The 25011-nt window shown below is 46.9% G+C and overlaps 1 protein-coding gene and 1 pseudogene across 1 annotated transcript in view; one reads left to right on the top strand and one right to left on the bottom strand.

Annotated features, from left to right (window-relative positions):
• The window catches only part of LOC147709830 (uncharacterized), a 71567-nt gene extending 47842 nt beyond the window's left edge, over positions 1 to 23725 (bottom strand). The window contains 1 exon segment of the mRNA XM_086928282.1: positions 23639 to 23725. The gene's annotated coding sequence lies outside the window, so the exon portion shown is untranslated.
• LOC147709831 (microtubule-associated protein 1 light chain 3 gamma pseudogene) lies at positions 12316 to 12755 on the top strand (annotated as a pseudogene).
• Positions 23726 to 25011: the final 1286 nt, after the last annotated feature.

Below are 25011 nucleotides of genomic sequence, written 5' to 3'. Positions count from 1 at the left end.
TATATGGAAAAAAAGAGTTATGAAGGGGTTAGCGCAAATTACCCCAAATATAAACAAGCATTTACAGTGCAACGGTCTCGCCTTTGCCAAAGTTAGAGCTATAGGCATTGTAAATGACAACATTTTTATTTATGTGCCTATCTATCGCATCACCACAGCATCACTCAGCACCACCACAGCATCACTCAGGGGCACCACAACATCACTATGCGCTACCACTGCATCACTTGTCGCTACCACAGTATCACTCGTCACCACAGCATCACTCGTCGCCACCACAGCATCACTCGTCACCACCACAACATCACTCAGCGCCACCACAACATCACTCAGCGCCACCACAACATCACTCAGCGCCACCACAACATCACTCAGCGCCACCACAACATCACTCAGCGCCACCACAGTATCAATCTGTGCAACCATTCAACAACAACTGGTTCAAATATGTTCTCTCAATGTTTCAAGCTTTATTACAAATGTCACAAAAAAATGTTAATATTTCACTTCTGTACTTGGATTTTCATCACAAAATACACTGAACATAATCTTATAAAAGTTATTTACAAAAGTTTAAGCTATTGCCATTATAAATTACAATACCTTTTATTTAAGTATTCATTATTTAAAAAAAAACAAAAGCCATTGTTATTTGTAATATCAATACATCTAAGTCACGTAAATACAACACATATTGCATTACAAAGGCTATAGGTGTCGCATTTGTGAAAGTTATAACTATTGGCATTGTAAATGACTAAGCTATTAATTTATCTATTTTCAAAATCAACACTTAAATAAAAAATGTGTCATTTACAATACCAATGCGATACAAAAGGGGATGATGGACGGAGCGTTTGAGCAAATCAAACACTCACCCCCAGTCAACTCATCTGGGTTTAATCCATCATCATTCTTTAGCTCACTCCGCCACCCCAGTTCAGACATGGCCATATGCAAATCAGTCTGACCCTGTGCCTCATGGGAACAGTCCAGCCCGAACTGCCAAGCCATATCCTCCCTGGACCGGAAACAAGCATCCTGGGACCGGTTTCGGATTCATAATCCTCATCAGCCAGGCTATCTTGAATCCAGTGGCAAAGTGAGCAAGGGACTCACGTCTGAGCATACCCTGCCACACTTAGGGCGAACAAAGCGATACAAAAGGGGATGATGGACGGAGCGTTTGAGCAAATCAAACACTCACCCCCAGTCAACTCATCTGGGTTTAATCCATCACCATTATTTAGCTCACTCCGCCACCCCAGTTCAGACATGGCCATATGCAAATCAGTCTGACCCTGTGCCTCATGGGAACAGTCCAGCCCGAACTGCCAAGCCATATCTTCCCTGGACCGGAAACAAGCATCCTGGGACCGGTTTCGGATTCATAATCCTCATCAGCCAGGCTATCTTGAATCCAGTAGCAAAGTGAGCAAGGGACTCACGTTGGAGCATACCCTGCCACACTTAGGGCGAACAAAGCGATACAAAAGGGGATGATGGACGGAGCGTTTGAGCAAATCAAACACTCACCCCCAGTCAACTCATCTGGGTTTAATGCATCACCATTCTTTAGCTCACTCCGCCACCCCAGTTCAGACATGGCCATATGCAAATTAGTCTGACCCTGTGCCTCATGGGAACAGTCCAGCCCGAACTGCCAAGCCATATCTTCCCTGGACCGGAAACAAGCATCCTGGGACCGGTTTCGGATTCATAATCCTCATCAGCCAGGCTATCTTGAATCCAGTGGCAAAGTGAGCAAGGGATTCACATTGGAGCATACCCTGCCACACTTAGGGCGAACAAAGCGATACAAAAGGGGATGATGGACGGAGCGTTTGAGCAAATCAAACACTCACCCCCAGTCAACTCATCTGGGTTTAATCCATCACCATTCTTTAGCTCACTCCGCCACCCCAGTTCAGACATGGCCATATGCAAATCAGTCTGACCCTGTGCCTCATGGGAACAGTCCAGCCCGAACTGCCAAGCCATATCTTCCCTGGACCGGAAACAAGCATCCTGGGACCGGTTTCGGATTCATAATCCTCATCAGCCAGGCTATCTTGAATCCAGTGGCAAAGTGAGCAAGGGACTCACGTCTGAGCATACCCTGCCACACTTAGGGCGAACAAAGCGATACCAAAGGGGATGATTGACGGAGCGTTTGAGCAAATCAAACACTCACCCCAGTCAACTGATCTGGGTTTAATCCATCTCCATTCTTTAGCCCACTCTGCCACCCCAGTTCAGACATGGCCATATGCAAATCAGTCTGACCCTGTGCCTCATGGGAACAGTCCAGCCCGAACTGCCAAGCCAAAGACGGTACGGTAATATGGAGGGAAGAGAACATGGTTATGATGGCGCCACCACTGACAGGCTGTCGGTAGTAGTCTCACCTTCATCGTAATCAGCCTCCAAGTGTATTTTAATCAAGGCCACTGAAGTTACCATATTAAACTTTGTAAAGGGGGCTTTGCACACCTGTGTACTCTTCTAGGAGGTCAATGTACCATTCCTTAGATAAGATTCCTGAAGCACCCAGTCATTTAACGTTCCTTCAACAAAAGTACTCTACTCCATGGAGTACTTATTTCTCAGGCAACAGTGTCCAAACCATCTGTGGAGTTTAGAGAATAAAAATGGATGCAAATTAAAGTAATCTGTAAGCTGGAGCACATATTACTACCTTGGCAACAAAAGTTCCCATCCCCTCAATCCCCCCCCCCTCTGAAACAGCATTGGGTGGAAATTTCTGAAGAACAGACACTCTTGCGTACTAAAGCATGGTGGCAACTAGTACAAACGGGTCACAAAGTCTGCAAGAGATAAATGTCAAAGGCTTGCATGTCAAACTGGCCATTACGAACTGGATCAGTTAACTACCATGAAAGGCAAAACTTGGATTGCCACAAGAATATTTCATAAAAAAAGAAATCTGGTTTCTTTCGGCAATCTGATTGCATCAAGCAAGTACTAGGCAACCCTATGAAAAAAAGTAAAAACAATCCTCGAAACTAAACTGTCAACGTAGGGAGCATTCCAACCTGTGCATCCCACATGGTAGCACCACTGATCGACCTCCAGTAACAGCAGTTAGAATAAAAGGTTTTGTAAGGCAGCATTGCCAGGTGGTAGATTCAGCAGGGTAACAACGCAAAGCAGCAAGATAGGAAGGAGTCCACCTAACAAACCTTACCTTTAACCCCACTTCTCATATGAGGAACTCAACAAGGGAGTCAGTATAAGACAGCAGCAGCTACAAAAACAAGTTGTGTCACCAAACCCAGCCACTCCCTTCAACCTCCTCCGAAAGAGGTTTCAATTGAATCGCGATTTGGTGCACAAAATATATTTATGTGCTCTATTGGTTGTCGCAACTCTGTGGTGCAGGGGTCTCAAATGTTCTCCTGACAAGCTACAAGTTCACTCATTCAACCTCCAACTAATATGCAAGCATTCACAATGCCATTTCCCTCCCAAGTACCGACATGTGAATTACTCAGCACATGAGCCCGGAGAGAATGGAGAAAGGTGTAAGCAAGCACACTTAAAGCGCCTTGTGTGTTACGGCTCAAATAGCCACTCCTTTTAGCTACAAAAAATAGAAGTAAATGATCTGGGTGAATGAGAATAGCATACACAAAGAATGCTATAGGCGCTTAACCACAACCAAAGAAGTGCACTAGCACCCACAATGGGCCAACCACCCTATGGGCTAACTACATCTCTAGCCGAGAACTGCCAACGGACCCGATAATCAGAGCTTTGCATTCAAGTGACCAACAACCAACCAATGAAGAGTGTGCCATGTCCTATACAGCACATCCCTCTATGGAAACTGGGCATGTGGACCAGAAACTGGCTGTGAAAGGATGCTTCTAGTAATGGTCAGAATGGACTGGCCCAAACCCCCATCACCCACCAAAGCATCATCATGCAGGACTTGAGAAGTAAAGGTCCGACATAGCTTATGCATGCTTGCTGAAAGTAGAGGATAAGCTCTATGGAACATTCAGTTGCTTCTTGTCTCTATCACAGAAATGAGACATGATTTACCCAGAGTGAGGACTGGGCTGAACTATAACCCGTAGGAGCTATGACCCGCCACCGGGAGACCACTACTGATCAGACATTCTTCACACTTGATCAGTAGCGATCCGTCAGGCTTCTGTTCTGAAACTACGAGTATGAAACTCTACAAAACACACACAGTTACCATGCATGACTTCCATCCAGCCACCAAATGATATTAAACGGGGCCCTGCCCTCACCTGGTACTATTCTCTCGGCTGGCAGGTTGTGCTTCCCTTCTCTTCCACAGGTCAAGACACCATATCTTCCCCACGGATACAAACCCCTCCCAACGGTTCTGATCTCCTGAGCTCGCAGCACTTCCCAAATGTCCCTACCTTTTCCTCCTTCAGCTGTTCTCAGCCACCCAAAAGCCATTCTTTCACTTGCCTGCCTACTTTTCACCCCATACTAACCACCAACCCTCAACTCTAGCGCACAAGATCCCAAACACATGTCCTGCTTTGTGTCTCAAGTGTCACCTGCTTCAAGCTTCAGAGCGAACACTACACCCAGATCCAGCAGCGTGGCATCACTGCACGCACACAAGCACTTCTGAGAGCAGAATCACTGGCAGATCGCACACTACACAAGTGCCATAACATGGGCACGCTACACAAGCGCCAGTAACATAACCTGGACACACTACACAAGCGCCAATAACATGGGCACACTACACAAGCACCAGTAACATAACATGGGCACGCTACACAAGCACCAGTAACCTAACATGGGCACACTACACAAGCGCCAATAACATGGGCACACTACACAAGCACCTTTAACATGGGTACACTACACAAGCGCCAGTAACATGGGCACAACTACACAAGCGCCATAGTATGGGCACACTACACAAGCGCCATAGCAAGGGCACACTACACAAGCGCCATAGCAAGGGCACACTACACAAGCGCCACAGTATTGGCACACTACAAAAGTGCCAGTAACATGTGCACGCTACAAAAGTGCCAGTAACGTAACATGAGCACGCTTCACAAGCACCAGTAACATGACACGGGCACGCTACACAAGCGCCAGTAACATAACATGAGCAGGCTACACAAGTGCCAGTAACATGACATGGGCACACTACACAAGCGCCAGTAACATAACATGAGCAGGCTACACAAGTGCCAGTAACATGACATGGGCACGCTACACAAGCGCCAGTAACATAACATGAGCAGGCTACACAAGTGCCAGTAACATGACATGGGCACGCTACACAAGTGCCAGTAACATGACATGAGCACCCTACACAAGCGGCAGTAACATGACATGAGCAGGCTACACAAGCGCCAGTAACATGACCTGAGCACCCTACACAAGCGCCAGTAACATAACATGAGCAGGCTACACAAGCGCCAGTAACATAACATGAGCAGGCTACACAAGTGCCAGTAACATGACATGAGCACGCTACACAAGCGCCAGTAACATAACATGAGCAGGCTACACAAGTGCCAGTAACATGACATGGGCACGCTACACAAGCGCCAGTAACATAACATGAGCAGGCTACACAAGCGCCAGTAACATGACCTGAGCACGCTTCACAAGCACCAGTAACATGACACGGGCACGCTACACAAGTGCCAGTAACATAACATGAGCAGGCTACACAAGCGCCAATAACATGGGCACGCTACACAAGCACCAGTAACATAACATGAGCAGGCTACACAAGCGCCAATAACATGGGCACGCTACACAAGCACCAGTAACATAACATGAGCAGGCTACACAAGTGCCAGTAACATGACATGGGCACGCTACACAAGCGCCAGTAACATAACATGAGCAGGCTACACAAGTGCCAGTAACATGACATGGGCACGCTACACAAGCGCCAGTAACATAACATGAGCAGGCTACACAAGCGCCAGTAACATGACCTGAGCACCCTACACAAGCGGCAGTAACATAACATGAGCACCCTACACAAGCGGCAGTAACATAACATGAGCACGCTTTACAAGCACCAGTAACATGACACGGGCACGCTACACAAGTGCCAGTAACATAACATGAGCAGGCTACACAAGCGCCAATAACATGGGCACACTACACAAGCACCAGTAACCTAACATGGGCACGCTACACAAGCACCAGTAACCTAACATGGGCACCCTACACAAGCGCCAATAACATGGGCACACTACACAAGCACCTTTAACATGGGTACACTACTCAAGCGCCAGTAACATGGGCACAACTACACAAGCGCCATAGTATGGGCACACTACACAAGCGCCATAGCAAGGGCACACTACACAAGCGCCATAGCAAGGGCACACTACACAAGCGCCACAGTATTGGCACACTACAAAAGTGCCAGTAACATGTGCACGCTACAAAAGTGCCAGTAACGTAACATGAGCACGCTTCACAAGCACCAGTAACATGACACGGACACGCTACACAAGCGCCAGTAACATAACATGAGCAGGCTACACAAGTGCCAGTAACATGACATGGGCACGCTACACAAGCGCCAGTAACATAACATGAGCAGGCTACACAAGTGCCAGTAACATGACATGGGCACGCTACACAAGTGCCAGTAACATAACATGAGCAGGCTACACAAGTGCCAGTAACATGACATGGGCACGCTACACAAGTGCCAGTAACATAACATGGTACAAAAAGAGGGTGGTGATGGACGGAGCATCTGAACCAATCAGACACTCACACCCAGTCAACGGATCTGGGTTTAATCCATCACCGTTCTTTAGCCCACACTGCCACCCCAGTGCAGACATAGCCATATGCAAAGCAGTCTGACCCTGTGCCTCAAGGGAACAGTCCAGCCCGAACTGCCAAGCTATGCCTTCCCTGGACCGGAAACAAGCTTCCGAGGACCGGTTTCTGGCATTTCAGCCGTTCATCAGCCCGGCTTGCTTGAATCCAGTGGCAAAGTGAGCAAGGGACTCGCGTCTGAGCATACCCTGCCACACTTATGGCGGCCAAAGTGGTACAAAAAGGGGGTGGTGATGGACGGAGCATCTGAACCAATCAAACACTCACACCCAGTCAACAGATCTGGTTTTAATCCATCACCGTTCTTTAACCCACTCTGCCACCCCAGTTCAGACGTAGCCATATGCAAATCAGTCTGACCCTGTGCCTCATGGGAACAGTCCAGCCCGAACTGCCAAGCTATGCCTTACCTGGACCGGAAACAAGCTTCCGAGGACCGGTTTCTGGCATTTCAGCAGTTCATTAGCCCGGCTTGCTTGAATCCAGTGGCAAAGTGAGCAAGGGACTCACGTCTGAGCATACCCTGCCACACTTATGGCGGCCAAAGTGGTACAAAAAGGGGGTGGTGATGGACGGAGCATCTGAACCAATCAAACACTCACACCCAGTCAACAGATCTGGGTTTAATCCATCACCGTTCTTTAGCTCACTCTGCTATGTCTGAACTGGGGTGGCAGAGTGGGCTAAAGAACTGTGATGGATTAAACCCAGATCTGTTGACTGGGTGTGAGTGTTTGATTGGTTCAGATGCTCCGTCCATCACCACCCCCTTTTTGTACCACTTGTGACATCTTGACATGGTTTTAACTTTTATTATTGGGTGCCACAGAGACCACCGGACCTTTTTAAAAGGATTTATTCTACTACTATAAATTATCGCCCAATGACCGGTTGTCAGGCTTAGGGCCCTCATGTACCTCCCAATGAGGCTGAGACCTCGTTTGAAGATGAACATGACCGTTAGTACATTACGCTCCCTCTTAGCGATTACACATTCTGTTGGTGAGGTGCATTAACCACAGGCACACCAGTGACATTAGCACATGCCTGGTCAAACAGGACATTATACAATGGCCGACACTCTAATGTGGTCTATTGGAGGGTTGCGGATCCTGTTCGAGGTATCCTCTCCACTATTCCAACATGGCGCCCACCAATTTCGGTTGAGGTTAGTGCCCTAGCGCTCTTCCTAGTGAGACTGGGAGGCACGCCCCCTTCTGACACCAACCACGAGCTTAACAACGCCACGCCACTGCTGGCCATTACCACCCTGTTTCGGCAGAGTGAGGGGTAGGTCCTCCGACATTTTACGGAGAAGACGGGTAAGTTATTGACTTCTTGCTCCTGGCATGGCAATGCCCATGGATTCCTTGGCATTTTCGCTTTAGGAGAGTCCTTAATATTTACGAGACTACTGGCCGCCAGCTGCTTTGCTTGTGTGTCTCCTGACATATCGTACCCAGCGGGCACGCACGTTGGGTAAGATACTGTCCCATCCCGGTGCATGCAGTTTTGGGTGCTGGGCTATACTGTGCCGGGCTGCTCGAGTACTCTGACGCAGCCCCTTTCTGTACTCCAAGTTCTGAGACTCGTAACCAAGCTTAGGGTACATCTCGTTTCGACTGTGTCCGTTGAATCCCTGGCCACTGCGACAGGTGGGGAGACCAATTAACCAGCTGTATCATACTACCTTTTTCCTCACAATGTGTTTCCCCCCCTCATTTCCATCTCATAGGACACTGCACCTTTCAGTGTCAACACCTGCCGGAACACGTTGATACTAGCTGTTAACCCCAATGGGGTGAGTCCTTGCTTACTACCACTATTTTTAACTGCTCTGCCACATTGAGAAAATGAGATTAGTTTTTGATTTTAATATGGTCGCCTCACGCATGGTCACAGCACTCCAGCGTGAAGCATGCTTTCCTCACAGTTTGAGTGCTGCAAGGGTATTTGCAAAGTTGTGCAACGAACGTCATGAATATGCACATAACTATTCTGTGAATTTCCTTTTTCTCACAGGATGACCTCCTAGATCAACAGGTACCCCGTTTAGGGTGCTGTGGGTGGTTTATAACTTTTGCTACAGTGGACCACCACTTACAGTGTAGATAGAATTTGCTACTGTTCCTGAAGAATTGCCGTCTATATGACATTTAGGCAAGAAAGATGTTACATTACAGCAGGGGTCCACCACACTCAGTTTTAACCAGGATAGGGGCCACACATTAAATTAGTTCTGATTGGACCTCTACTTCCTGTTTTAGTCTCACTTCTTTACACCTCTTACACACGCACTGCACCTTACGGCAAGGAATAAAAGATGTCCACCAAAGAGCCCCTTCGAGGGTGCCTGTCGGGCATTGCAGTGCCGACCCGACGAGGAGTAGACCCGATGATGACGCATGACACCTAGCTGGCTGAGTGTGTGAGGGCCTTAATTCGGAAAGGAGTAATCCCCTCCTTGATTTGGATATTAAGTGAACTCTGTTTCACTTATGCAACATGTATTGTTCAGTCAGGAACTGCATAACCTTTTGTATTGATCAATTGTTGGGCATGTATGCTGGACCTGGTAAAAAAAAGCCCTTAGTCCCCCTTATTTCTAGACACACACTTCACAATCGTCAGTAATAGGACAAGGGCACGCTACACAAGCACCAGTAACATTACATGGGCACACTACACAAGTGCCAGTAACATTACATGGGCACATTACACAAGTGCCAGTAACATTACATGGGCACACTACACAAGCGCCAGTAACATTACATGGGCATGCTACACAAGCGCCAGTAACATTACATGGGCACACTACACAAGCGCCAGTAACATTACATGGGCACACTACACAAGCGCCAGTAACATTACATGGGCACACTACACAAGCACCAGTAACATGACATGGGCATGCTACACAAGCGCCAGTAACATTACATGGGCACACTACACAAGCGCCAGTAACATTACATGGGCACACTACACAAGCGCCAGTAACATTACATGGGCACGCTACAGAAGCGCTAGTAACATTACATGGGCACACTACACAAGCGCCAGTAACATTACATGGGCACACTACACAAGCGCCAGTAACATTACATGGGCACACTACACAAGCGCCAGTAACATTACATGGGCACACTACACAAGCGCCAGTAACATTACATGGGCACGCTACAGAAGCGCTAGTAACATGACATGGGCACACTACACAAGCGCCAGTAACATTACATGGGCACACTACACAAGCGCCAGTAACATTACATGGGCACACTACACAAGCGCCAGTAACATTACATGGGCACACTACACAAGCGCCAGTAACATTACATGGGCACACTACACAAGCGCCAGTAACATTACATGGGCACGCTACAGAAGTGCTAGTAACATGACATGGGCACGCTACAGAAGTGCTAGTAACATGACATGGGCATGCTACACAAGCGCCAGTAACATTACATGGGCACACTACACAAGCGCCAGTAACATTACATGGGCACACTACACAAGCGCCAGTAACATTACATGGGCACACTACACAAGCGCCAGTAACATTACATGGGCACGCTACAGAAGTGCTAGTAACATGACATGGGCATGCTACACAAGCGCCAGTAACATTACATGGGCACACTACACAAGTGCTAGTAACATGACATGGGCACACTACACAAGCGCCAGTAACATTACATGGGCACACTACACAAGTGCTAGTAACATGACATGGGCACGCTACACAAGCGCCAGTAACATTACATGGGCACACTACACAAGCGCCAGTAACATTACATGGGCACACTACACAAGTGCTAGTAACATGACATGGGCACGCTACACAAGCACCAGTAACATTACATGGGCACACTACACAAGTGCTAGTAACATGACATGGGCACGCTACACAAGCGCCAGTAACATTACATGGGCACACTACACAAGCGCCAGTAACATTACATGGGCACACTACACAAGCGCCAGTAACATTACATGGGCACACTACACAAGTGCTAGTAACATGACATGGGCACACTACACAAGCGCCAGTAACATTACGTGGGCACACTACACAAGTGCTAGTAACATGACATGGGCACGCTACACAAGCGCCAGTAACATTACATGGGCACACTACACAAGCGCCAGTAACATTACATGGGCACACTACACAAGTGCTAGTAACATGACATGGGCACGCTACACAAGCACCAGTAACATTACATGGGCACACTACACAAGTGCTAGTAACATGACATGGGCACGCTACACAAGCGCCAGTAACATTACATGGGCACACTACACAAGCGCCAGTAACATTACATGGGCACACTACACAAGCGCCAGTAACATTACATGGGCACACTACACAAGTGCTAGTAACATGACATGGGCATGCTACACAAGCGCCAGTAACATTACATGGGCACACTACACAAGCGCCAGTAACATTACATGGGCACGCTACAGAAGCGCCAGTAACATGACATGGGCACACTACACAAGCGCCAGTAACATTACATGGGCACGCTACAGAAGCGCTAGTAACATGACATGGGCACACTACACAAGCGCCAGTAACATTACATGGGCACGCTACAGAAGCGCTAGTAACATTACATGGGCACGCTACACAAGCGCCAGTAACATTACATGGGCACGCTACAGAAGCGCCAGTAACATGACATGGGCACACTACACAAGCGCCAGTAACATTACATGGGCACGCTACAGAAGCGCTAGTAACATGACATGGGCACACTACACAAGCGCCAGTAACATTACATGGGCACACTACACAAGCGCCAGTAACATTACATGGGCACACTACACAAGCGCCAGTAACATTACATGGGCACACTACACAAGCGCCAGTAACATTACATGGGCACGCTACAGAAGTGCTAGTAACATGACATGGGCACACTACACAAGCGCCAGTAACATTACATGGGCACACTACACAAGCGCCAGTAACATTACATGGGCACACTACACAAGCGCCAGTAACATGACATGGGCACACTACACAAGCGCCAGTAACATTAGCAGAGGTCTCCAAACTGTGGGGCGCGCCCCCCTGGGGGTGCATGGATGTGTTGCCGGGGGGGGGGGGGGGGCGCAAATAGGTCTGCAATTACATGTAAATGAAGATAGCCTAGAAGCGCAAAAGGTGCCGTTCTAGGCGGTCTTCATTTACATGCTGCAGTTAAACGCCACAAAAAAGTGAAAGGGTGGTACTACTAAGTGGCACTGGGGAAGCCAGCGAGTGTGAAGTTAGGGTAAAAAAACAGGCTAAAAAGAAGAAAGAAAATTGCATTATATTGTTTCCTGTTCACTTTGGAAAAACTGCATATAAAAAACTCTACTCGAGGACAAATCATTAGTTAACTATCAATTAGGCATAGAGGGCGTGGTGTAGTGCCGTGTTCAGCAGGCAACAGTGTAAATCTGTCAGGGGATGGCATGGAAAGTCTGCAGAGAAAATAAAACTTAATTCCGTTTAAAATGTGGAAGTGTTTAGCAACTCGGAAAGGTGAGGTGGGTGATATAAACAGAGCATTTCTGTCCAAACTACTGGTAGTCATTGAAAGGTATAAAATATAAAAGTATTTGCCTGTACTGGACAAAGGAAATTTCTTGTTCCCGAAGAGCTGACCATGGCGCAATTGAAGACCATTGTTTGATGCTGATTAGCTTTATCAACAACACAGGCTTTTTTCTTTATGGTGAATAACAAGACCTTACAGTTCATGTCTGTCACAATGTCAGAAGTGTATTGGGATCATAAGGATGAAGATGGATTCTTATACATGAGCAATGCATCACAGGAGATGTTTGGCTGCAATCGGACCAATGACTAGCAGAAACAGACAGACTGCCACGCAATAATACAGACTGCTTAACATAAAAGCAGGTTTTATCCAGAGTGTTAGACCTGGCACCATTGGCGTGAGTCTCCTTTCCATTTTTTTGCCGTGCCTCATATGTTTTTCTGGTGTACGATGTGTTGGGCGCTTTGCCACTGCTGTCTAGTGCCACAGTGCGAGTGCTCCCTATGGTAAATTATTGCACGAATCTGTGATTACATGATTGGGTATATTTGATTCACTGTCAGACCCTAGTACAGTGCACACGAGGTGCCCGGGGCTTGTGGGTCAAATGCTGCTGGTGGGCTTGCAGTACTGGTTGCGTGCAGTCTCGCACTGCCATGTCGACTGGGAAAGTGCACCCACGTACCAGTCCCTAAACCTTCCCGTTGCTTCATATCAGTCACCCCTATGGTAGGCTCAAGGGCAGGGTGCGTTGTAAGTATAAGGTAGGACATGCCCTGATGTGTGTGACATGTCCTAATAGTGAATTACAGCCATTTTCGTTTTTCACTATTGTAAGGCTACCTGTTCTCTTAGGCCAGAACGGGCTGCTAGATTATTACATGCTTATAATCCTAACAGACTCAGAGAACATGGTAGAAATTCGAGTTTAGTATGCATGAACTCAGAATGATGAAATACATCTTTTAGTAAAGGGGGTTTTAACATTCTGTGTTTGAAAATGCCACTTTTAGAAAGTAGGTATTTTCTTGCCTAACTATCCAAGCCTGCCTCTGCTGGGCTGTGTATTCCCTGTCTGGAGTTTGAGTGAAAGGGGCTGGGAAATTTCCAGGAGACAGGGTGAGGCAGCCAGGGCTGAATAGAGAGATCTCCATGCAGATGGGTGGAGGAGTTACACCTTGGACCTGAATAGGGTTGTGCTCTCCCTCCACAGTGCTGGCTCCACCTCCTGTAGTGCGTCTGATGCTTCTGCCCTACCTCCCTGAAAGGAACGACCATGACATGTCAACAAAGTGCTCAAAAACTACCCAGAAGGGGCGAGGGGCGTGGCTTTGTGGCGATCCAGCATGGCCGCCTGCTAGAGTGTCTCTGTGACTCCCTCCATACACCGCCAATCCACTACACCAATCCGATCCTCCGGTGCCATATCCATACACCGGAGGAGTAGCGGTGCTCAACGCTTTTAGCCCAAAATCGAACGGACGTCTGGTGCCGAAGTTATGGTGGCTGGCGTTTGCGGCCATCCCGGTTGCGGAAGCCCGGGCCTCGTGTAGTGACTAGACCGCCGCAAGAGCTGATTTTGCCGGCGCAACCCCCTTCCTTCACCTCGGGGGCCGAACATTGTCGTGATTGAACTCGCTGGTACCACGCAAAAGCTCTGGATACTGTAGCCCTGCCACATCTGCGCCCCTCCCTGAATCGCGGGCCTTGTGCACCGGTGTTGTTTTGAAAGGGCACGGTCCAGACGTGGTGCAAGGGGAGAGGAGCTCAGACGAGGCATCGTCCAGCCAACTCACTTGGTTGGTAACAAATGCAAGGTTTTGCATAGGTGGGGCTACTCAATGGTCGTACACACAGGTTTTACGTCTAACTCAAGGGGGGTAGGCATCATGCAAAAACTATCATTCCCCCTGTCACTCACGTCCACCTGGACGGATGACCAAGGCTGATATGTCGGGATCACAGGTGCATGGGAGGGTCGAACCATTACTTTTATGTCGATATACGCACCATCAGGCTTACAAGCCGCAACATTTACTGACCTCAGCAATATATTGCTAGCACGACCTGATGGGCACCAAGTGCTTAGTGGAGACTTTAACTCAGTACTCTCTGGCTCGTTGGACAGACACCCCCCTCGCACACTGCCTCACACTCCACACTCTTTTTATGGTTTCTTGGAAGCAATGGGGCTTTGGATGGATGGAGAACATATAACACGGACAAAATTCAACACAGCTTTCACTGCGGAGCACACAATAGCCTTTGCCGTGTGGACTACATATTTGTCCTTGCCCAGCAGGTCACAAATATTCATGAGATCCGTCATCTAGCCAGGGGTATCTCGGATCATTCTCCACTATGGGTCCACATAGTTCTAGAACAAACGAAAGTAGGACGGGTTGCCCCTATCAAGCCCTGGTATCTTAAAAACCCCAAAATACTTAAAGACCTAATCAAGTCCATTGACAACTACTTCTCGGAGAATGAAAACACTTGATTCTCCGCAGACTCTGTGGGAAGCCTTTAAAACAGTTCTCCGGGGTCAGGCCCTCTCCCTAATAGCGGGATCCAAAAAATACAAACTAAAAGACATCTCTGATGCGGAACAAGAGATCTATCATCTTGAACATGACATACGTTCTGACATCACTCCTGAAGCCCTTCACACACTTAGTCTCCGTCAGGACGAATACAGAGCGCTAGTCACTGACCATGACAAACTGGGTCGGATCTACGACTGGAGAGACAAGGCTGGAAAACGAATTGCCTGGCTAGATAAAAAGGAGCACGCTAGTAGGCTCGTCCCAGAGCTTAGAGACACATACATGTCTCCCATAACAGACCCCCCGGACGTAGTTAACCAGTTTGCAGAGCACTTCCGTAATGTTTACAGCTCGGTGGCGCTGTACACTGAGGATGACTCCGAGCAGAAGCGGTCGCTCCCCTCACTCCTCCTGGGTATCATAGCGCTATTCAAACGCTGCCTGTGCTCTGTGCTTGCATCTTACATAATTTCATAGCGCCGCATTGTGCTTTTCGTGATCTAGTTATAGCGCTGCTTTGCAAGTTTTCATTGTGCTTAAAATCGCAGCGCTGCATTGTGCTTTGTTCGTGATTGGATCATAGCGCTGCTCTGTTATCCTCCATAGCGTTTAAGTTTCATCACTGCTGCTGGGAACTTAATTGTTAGTTATTGCGCCCCACTGCTCGCCCCAACCTCACCCTGCTCACTTTTGTTTTCTGTTGCTGCCATTTTGTGGTTTCCCAGCCCGTCCCTACAACACGCTCCCGCCTCCCAGCTGACCCTCCCACCCACTAATAGTATAGCCCGACCCCACCCCCTCAGAGAGCTGTGACCGTCCTGACCCGAGCAGAAGCGGTCGCTCCCCTCACTCCTCCTGGGTATCGTAGCGCTATTCAAACGCTGCCTGTGCTCTGTGCTTGCATCTTACATAATTTCATAGCGCCGCATTGTGCTTTTCGTGATCTAGTCATAGCGCTGCTTTGCAAGTTTTCATTGTGCTTAAAATCGCAGCGTTGCATTGTGCTTTGTTCGTGATTGGATAGCTGAAGGACAACAAGGGCACCCAATAAGTCAGCACAGGACCTCGGGTAACATAATTTATATTTAACAACAGTGGTTCTATGCAAGAGTAGGAATGAAGAATGTAATAATATAGACACAGTGGAACTATATTGGTTGAAGTGATTTGTCCTGCCGGACAGTGATCACAAAAATCTTTACTATAAACAAGATAGACAAGGAAAAATTCTCTTACATTCAACAAAGAGTGAGACACAAGCCTGTGCCTTCACGCTTACAGATTGGCAAAGTGAAAGAATAGGAATAGAAAAAGATATTTAGGCAGAAAGTGAGCGATTTCTGTGAAATGAAGAAATGACAGAAATTCATAGACACCATTAATTGCATATCTCAATAAATATACATATTCATATATGGTGTGACAAGAGGTCGACGACGTTTCGATTCCATAACCAAAATGCAAGGAATCATCATCAGGACACAAAGTATTATGCCTAAAAACTGTTCTACACAATAGCCTAGGGAAAAGAAAATTGAAATAATTCAGTTAAGGAACACAGAACAGAACGTATCTTGTGACATCCAGTGAATCTAAGTGACTAAACGGTCCATAAGGAACAAAACACGCGTGATCTCAAGGGTGAAGGATCTTTTTTAAAAAATCGTCGAGTGTCTAAACGTGAGTGTCAGCTTCTTAAGTGTAAAAAGCCTAATGTCCGAAGTGGTCTCAATTGGAGAAGAAAAACAAGTGCTTGTGTTGTGCACGGGGGTGAAGTTTAAAAGTGCACACAGGTACTCCAAAGGGCATAGGGGACTGAAGTAAGAGGGGATTGCCCTGAAGTCTCGGTAGAATGGCGCCAGTAATATGCTGGGTTTAGGCTGAGGAGGAAAACAAGGTATGGTCATTGTATGTTCGCCTAAAAGAGTCTAGGCGGTTGACCATGAACGGGAACTTACCAGGCGGATGTGGGTCCTATGATCGATGGTAGGGGAATGCTTGCAGAACGGTGGTTCTTAGGCAACCTCCTAGATATGAAGGCGCCTATCCTCGTGGTGAGCCTGATAAGGAGAGGGACGGTGAGAGAGGGCAAGGATTTCTGCACAGCCGGAAGGGCTAGATTACCGCTACACTTACCGGAGGATTTAAAATTGAAGATCCCCGGTGATGTTTGATGGGAGTTGCCCACAATGGGGTGTTGGGTAATGATTCCGATGCCAAATAAGGCGCGGTCGGGCGAGCCTGTTTAAAAATTACAAGCAGGGTCAGAATCGCAATACGCGGCGCGGTGAGGTTAAAAGCGCTTCCAGAAGTTCCCTTTCACTTACCAAGGGCTTCGCAATATCGGTGCTTCCCAGTGAGGTAGTTCCGCGTTGTCCTCGAGAAAGCAGGGAATGGGAGTATAAGCCGGGATACCTGACTGCTGATTGGTGGACAGACGGTCAGACATAAGAGAAGGACTAGTGGTGGTGGCCATCTTGAGTTAGGTAATTTACTCAATAGTGAAAAGTGAGGATGGGGAGGGGGATAAACGTGGCGGCCATCTTAGATAAGTGGCTGATTGCATGCAAAAATAAGGTGAAGTGAGACCAGTGAGAATTAGTATAACATCCTGACATATTAACACCTAGAATTGACAAAACAATTCATCGGACCCAGTTACAATAAGCTAGTCCAATCTTCCTGCAAATTGAGTCCTGTATTGAGACTGTCTGTTCTCAGTATCCACTTAAGTTCTTCTTTGTTCAGCATCCTAGTGAGGTCACCTCCTCGCGGTGGCATAGTGATTTGGCTGATTACTGTCCATCTCAGTTGATTCTCCGAGTGTCCTTTCTCCAAGAAATGTTCGACCAGTGGTGCATTTGCTGTTTTGCACCTTATTCTGCTCCGGTGTTGTGATATCCTGAGTTTAATTTTTTGTTTCGTTTGGCCAACATAAATCATGTTGCAAGGACACAAAATTGCATAAATCAAGTTGCAGCTGTTGCAGTTGGTAAAAGTCCTAAGAACATTTCTGGTATCATTAAACACAAATTCCTTAGTCTCAATACAAAAATCACAAACAACACACGCACCGCATTTGGAGTGGCCTATCAGGGGAGGAAGGCCCCACAAATCGTTTAAAGTGGTGTTAGTTTTCTTGGGAGGTGGTAGTGCTGCTCTCACCAACTGGTCTTTTAGATTTTTATTGCGTTTGAAGGCAAAAAGGGGTAATTCAAGTGAGAGATCGCCAGAGTTGATAATGTGCCAATTTCTTTTAATGCTTTTCTTTATTTTATTTGAGGCAGAAGAGAAGGTCGTCACACACACCAGTTTGTCTGACTCTTTTTTGGCCTTTGGTTCAAGCAATGTCTCACGCGGGCAATACCACGCCCGTTTCATGGCATTCTTTACCAGTCGTTTTGGATAGCCCCTAGATCTGAGTTTGTTAGCTAGGGCATTAGCCTCCCTGAAGTAATCAGTTTTCTGAAAGCAGTTTCTCCGTAACCTTAGAAACTGTGAATACGGCAGACTATCTCTGAGAGCACGGGGGTGACAGCTGTTATAGGATAGGAGCGTATTTCTTTCTGTAGGCTTACGGAATAGTGAGGTGAATAGTAAACCATCCTTGTGTTGAAAACACAGATCCAGAAAGGGAATACTGATTTTGCTGTGGTCTATACTGAAAGTCAGTCCGTTACAGTTGCTGTTAAGCCAGTGTATAAAGGTGCTTTCAGAAAACTGATTACTTCAGGGAGGCTAATGCCCTAGCTAACAAACTCAGATCTAGGGGCTATCCAAAACGACTGGTAAAGAATGCCATGATCCTCCACACACAGCTCCGACTCTAATCGCCTGAAGTGCATCCTGCTCAACACCCGCTCGGTCCACAGACACGCAACAGAACTCTGGGACCTACTCGACACTGCGTCACCGGACATCGCCTTCCTTACAGAAACATGGATGAACACATCATCAGCACCCGACATCGCCATAGCCATACCGGACGCTTACAAGATTACCCATAAAGACCGCACCAACCAAACAGGAGGAGGCATCACCATCATCCATAAGAACACCATCAAAATCACGACCAGCTCCGCAACCAATCTTGCAACCGCCGAACATCTCCACTTTCAGATCCACACCGACCCTAGGACCACACTTAGAGGCACCCTCATCTACAGGCCTCCAGGTACCCACAGTCAATTCAGCGATGACATCACCGACTTCGTCAGCCCACATGCCCTCGCCTCCGAGAACTACATTCTTTTAGGAGACTTCAACTACCACCTTGAAAACAAACACGACAGCAACACCACCACCCTTCTGGACAACCTGGCCAATCTCGGACTCAAACAACTTGTTGACACCCCCACCCATGTAGCCGGACACACGCTCGACCCTATCTTCACCTCCTGCAAGCACATCTCCTTCGATCGCACCACAGCTATCCACTGGACGGACCACAGCTGTGTTCACTTCAGCTACAAAACCACCCTGACCCACAACCTATTCCTCGGAGAAACTGGAACAAAATCACCTCCGACCAACTCCTCACATCACTCAACCAAAACCCTCCCACCCTCTCATTGGACCCAAACCAAGCGGCCACCAATCTCAAGCAATGGATCACCCACAGTGCTGACGAATTAGCACCCCTGAAAAAACACCAGATCAAATCAGCCAGCAAAAAGGCTCCCTGGTTCAATGAGGACCTTAAAAAATCCAAGAAGCTATGCCGCACCCTGGAGAAAACATTGAGAAAAAACCCAACCACCGACAACATGTCCACCCTAAAGGCAGCCACCCGCAAACACAAACGACTGATTCGATCCGCCAAGAAATCAGCATTCAAGGATCATCTCGACAACAACACTCACAACAGCAAGGAACTTTTCAACATCGTCAAAGAATTCACCAACCCCACCGCAGCATCTAATGACATCACTCCCTCCCAAGACCTCTGCGATGCGTTATCCTCCTTCTTCTACAACAAAATTGCCGACATCCACAACAGCTTCGAGAATACTCCCGGCGTTCAACCCTCCCCACCCCCCTCAGATCCTACTCCGCCAACTAACAACCTTACCGCCTGGAACCCAATCAACACTGAAGACACCATCCGCCTAATGAACTCCATCCACTCTGGCTCGCCAACTGACCCCTGCCCCCAGCACATCTTCAACAAAGCGGACTCCATCATCGCACCCCATCTCCGTGATGTCATCAACTGCTCGTTCAACTCTGCCACCTTTCCAGAAAGCTGGAAACACGCTGAACTCAGCGCCCTTCTGAAGAAACCCACAGCAGACCCCTCTGAACTTAAAAACTACCGACCCATATCCCACCTCCCATTTCCAGCCAAAGTCATCGAGAAAGCCGTCAACAACCAGCTCGCCGCCTTCCTTGAATCCAACAACTCCCTCGATCCATCTCAATCCGGGTTTCGAGCCAAACACAGCACCGAAACCGCCCTCATTGCAGCGACTGACGACATCCGAACACTACTGGACAATGGTGAAACAGTGGCCCTCATTCTACTCGACCTCTCCGCCGCTTTCGACACAGTCTGCCACAGCACCCTTATACAACGCCTCAGCAACATCGGAATACAAGGTAAAGCCTTGGACTGGATCACCTCATTCCTCGCTGGGAGAACTCAAAGAGTCCGACTTACCCCATTCAACTCTGAGGCCACTGAAGTCATCTGTGGCGTACCACAAGATCGTCACTCAGTCCCACCCTCTTCAACGTTTACATGAGTCCACTCGCCTCCATCGCACGTCAACACAACCTTAACATCATCTCTTACGCCGACGACACCCAGCTAATCCTTTCCCTCAACAAAGACCCTAACACCGCCAAAACCAATCTTCACGAAGGCATGAAAGAAGTAGCCGAATGGATGAAACATAGCCGCCTAAAACTCAACTCAGACAAAATGGAGGTGCTCATCCTAGGATCTTCCCCCTCTGCCTGGGACGACTCTTGGTGGCCTTCCGCTCTGGGCACAGCACCCACACCCACAGACCATGCATGTAACCTTGGCTTCATACTAGACTCCTCTCTCTCGATGTCCAAACAAGTCAACGCATTCTCATCCTCCTGCTTCAACGTACTTCGCATTCTCAAAAAGATCTTCCGTTGGATCCCCCTCGAGACTAGAAAGACTGTCACCCACGCACTGGTTACGAGTCGACTGGATTATGGTAACACACTATACGCCGGAATCACAGCAAAATTACAGAAAAAACTCCAACGCATCCAAAACGCATCAGCGAGACTCATATTAGACATCCCTCGCCAAGATCACATCACCGGACACCTAAAAGACCTCCACTGGCTTCCCGTCAACAAAAGAATTACATTCCGCCTTCTCACCCACGCACACAAGGCCCTCTACAATCTAGGACCCGAATGCCTCAACACTCGACTGTCCTTCTACAAACCCACCCACCAACTAAGATCGTCCAATCAAGCCCTTGCCGCTGTCCCGCGCATCCGAAAATCCACCATGGGTGGCAGATCCTTCTCCTTCCTTGCTGCCAAGACCTGGAACTCACTCCCCACTCACCTCCGCCTGACTCAAAATCACATCCTTCAGAAAAGAACTTAAAACCTGGCTATTCGACAAATAATGAACCCCTTACCCAAGCGCCTTGAGACCCTCTGGGTGAGCAGTGCGCTATACAAATACCCGAACTTGAACTTGAACTTGAGAGACATTTCCCTTCCCACGCTCTCTGACGATGACAGAGTATTTATGGACAGTGACCTCTCCACTGATGAAATAGCGCTCGCGAAACGAGCGCTACACCCGGGCAAGGCCCTTGGAACAAACGGTATCCCAATTGAACTTTACATGCTCCGACCAGATAAACTGGCCCGTACCTAAAAGCTATGTATGAAGACAGCTTTGAACAGGGATTATTGCCCCTAGATCAGAGAATCGCCACCATTGTCACAATTTACAAGGAAGGGAAAACCAAAACTGACTGCCCCTCCTACCGCACTATTTCACTGTTGAATGCAGAACCCAAAATCCTTGCTAAAGTACTGGAGAAGTGTGGCTCAATGATTAGAGCGGCAGACCTTGATGCAGAACGCTGGCCAGGGACCAGGGTTCGATTCCCGCCTCGGCGGGATCGGGCTTAAATTCTTCTGACCGGATATTCTCGCCTCAGTGCCGAATCTAAGCATGGGCCCCACGCTGCAACTCTGGGCAATAGCTTGCTTAGTCTCCACAACGGCCCCTGATGCACAAGAGATGCCTGGTTTCACCATGGGATGCCCAGGAGTGGACACCTCACAAGGAAAAGCCAGGAGGGGTTCCCTTGTGGTAGGAGTACAAGCGCCGGGATGCTTACGGGTTACTGTTCGCGCTATACAAATACAACACATTTACATTTACATTTACTCGCTGATAGGTTGATTAAAGTAATAGGGGACCTAATATACCCTGATCAATCGGGATTTATGCCACGAAGAAACACTGCTTTAAATCTACGCAGAGTTCACTGGGTTCTGGGTAGGGCACCGACCATACTGGAAGAGGCAATCATAGTCTCTCTGGATGCCACTATGGCATTTGATATGGTTGAGTGGCCTTATCTATTTGCCGTGCTCACAAAACTGGGATTTGGGCCAGGATTTAGCCGATGGGTGTGTCTGTTATATAGTGAACATATGGCTCAAGTAGTCGTTAATAACAAATAATCGGAGGCCTTTATACTCAGCCGAGGGACTCGTCAGGGATGTCCCCTCTCTCCCTTGTTATTCACACTGGCCCTTGAGCCCCTTGCAGCATGGATCCGGAGAAACCCAGTAATTCATGGAATGCGAAGGTCTTTGGACTGGGAGGACCGTATTTCTTTATACGCTGATGTCATTTTGCATCTCACATCCCCTAGGAGATCCCTGATCGCTGTTCTTGATGTTCTAGCTATTTTAGACAGATATTCCGGGTTTCAAATGAATTGTCAAAAATCTCTCCTCTATGTCCTCTATGGAGGTCCTCCTCAGCTACCCACAAATTGCCCGATACAGATAGTCACAGACAGCTTCAAGTACCTGGGTATATTCATCTCCCTCAACCACTCCCTTCGATATGCCAGTAACCTAGTTCCCCCACTGCAGAGGCTCAGACGAGATATCGTGAATTGGAAGTTACTCCCGCTATCACTGTCTGGCAAGGCGGCCCTTTTTAAAATGATGTCCCTGCCCGCTTCCTGTACGCATTACAAAATTCGGCTGACCCTGTCCCAGTCTCGTACTTCAAAGAATTAGAGGGGCTTCAGTGGGACCTTCTATGGGACGGGAAACCACGTATTACTTTACAAAAATTCATGCTCAATTGGTATGATGGAGGGATAGGATTGCCCATTGGGGGTAAACAATTAGCTAGACGCAAGACACAATGATACTTAAACATCAACAGTATAAACAAAGCCCAGATATATACTATACTTTAAATCGTATGTGATGATTTGTATTTCTTTATTCTTTTTTTTTATAGGATTATTTAATCTCTTTACTCTTTATCAACAGTTCATATTCTTATCTTTTACCATACTATTTTTTAAATATATATTTCTTCATACAAAAATACATATATTCCTTTTATACATACATAAATAGTGGACACATACAAACAATACAAAATAGTACAAATTCTAAAAAACTTTCAAGGAGGGGTTCAGAACATACGTATCAAGGCTGGCGGTCGATAGGAAAACCACGACGTGCGTTTCGGCGTAAAGCCTTCTTCAGGTGAACATGTCTCAACTTTTTATCTATAAAGTACACAAAATATACATGATCACATTATCATCCACAATAACATAATTTTATAACATATTAATTTACATATCTGGGCCATGTTACTACAAATTTCTGATAAACGTTGGAGCAATAACAGCTTCCATAAATTGATACATTTTCCTTGGTGCATAGTATCCTCAAATAGCTTTCTCATCTCTAACTCTTAGATTACACACGTGCTATAGTAGAAAAGTGGAACCACCCAATATTAAGGGATTTATATACAAGGGGATATATACATACAATTCTACGAACATAATGTCAAAAAATGTTCTACCCATGATTCCTCAAACATGAGCTCATTGTAGATATTTATATACTCAATTCATAATGTGCAAATGTTTTAATGGCGTGTTACTATTTTCTCCTTATTATTCAATATACTTAAAGTTTTCTAACATAGAATATAAATAAGCAATTTACCATAGATATTTAGTTTCAGCCTATTGAAAGGTTCAAATTCAAAAGTGGTTGTTCAGGCCTATAATGGATTAGTTGCCAAGTCCTTAAGAAGCAGATGAATAGAATTATTAATGGCGATATCAGATATTTCTACAAATATTAACCACTGATATAAGGGTTTAACAGTATAATCCTATTTTACTTACTTAAGTTTTACTGAGATGAACGGATGATTATAGCAATTCTGGATACTCTCAATAAGAAATCTAGGTAGTGAGAGAAAGTCTGTATTACAAAATACATCTGTTGAAAAGAGTGTCTACATGTGGGTGTGTATCTATACCCCCCAGTTACTCACCTATTATAGACGATGTTAAGGCAGCAAAAGATAGACTAAGTCTTATGCAGATTTGCTACCAGCAACATGGAGCCGGGAGTACTCAGAAGGATGGAATTAGAGCTTGACCAACCAGGTATAGGTCCGAAAAAATGAAAAACTGAAAGGAACTAGATGGATAAAGTCACTGGCTGACTGGCCTTCCTGACGCTTCTCTATACAGACTCTCAGAGTGATACCTCATTAAATATAAAGTTATGCGGTAGGTTCTCAAAGATGACTTTCATTAATACTAATCCTGTAGATATATAGCTAGTTTGGATACTATTATTTGACTGGAAACTATTTATTAAACTTGTCTTTCTTATGTCTTATGCTTTAGCAATGGTTTATCTTGAGATTCTTAACGATGACATGAGGGCGAAGTTATGCTCATTCTCAAGCTCTTTAAGTGTAGCTTACTCATTGGTGTTGAGAGCGCTACGAGTAAGGTTCAAATAACGGGAAGTAGAGTGACCTA

Source organism: Lissotriton vulgaris, chromosome 6 (genome assembly GCF_964263255.1).
Source record: "Lissotriton vulgaris chromosome 6, aLisVul1.2, whole genome shotgun sequence".
Taxonomy (NCBI): Eukaryota; Metazoa; Chordata; class Amphibia; order Caudata; family Salamandridae; genus Lissotriton; species Lissotriton vulgaris.
This window is presented reverse-complemented; position numbering and strand designations above follow the sequence as displayed.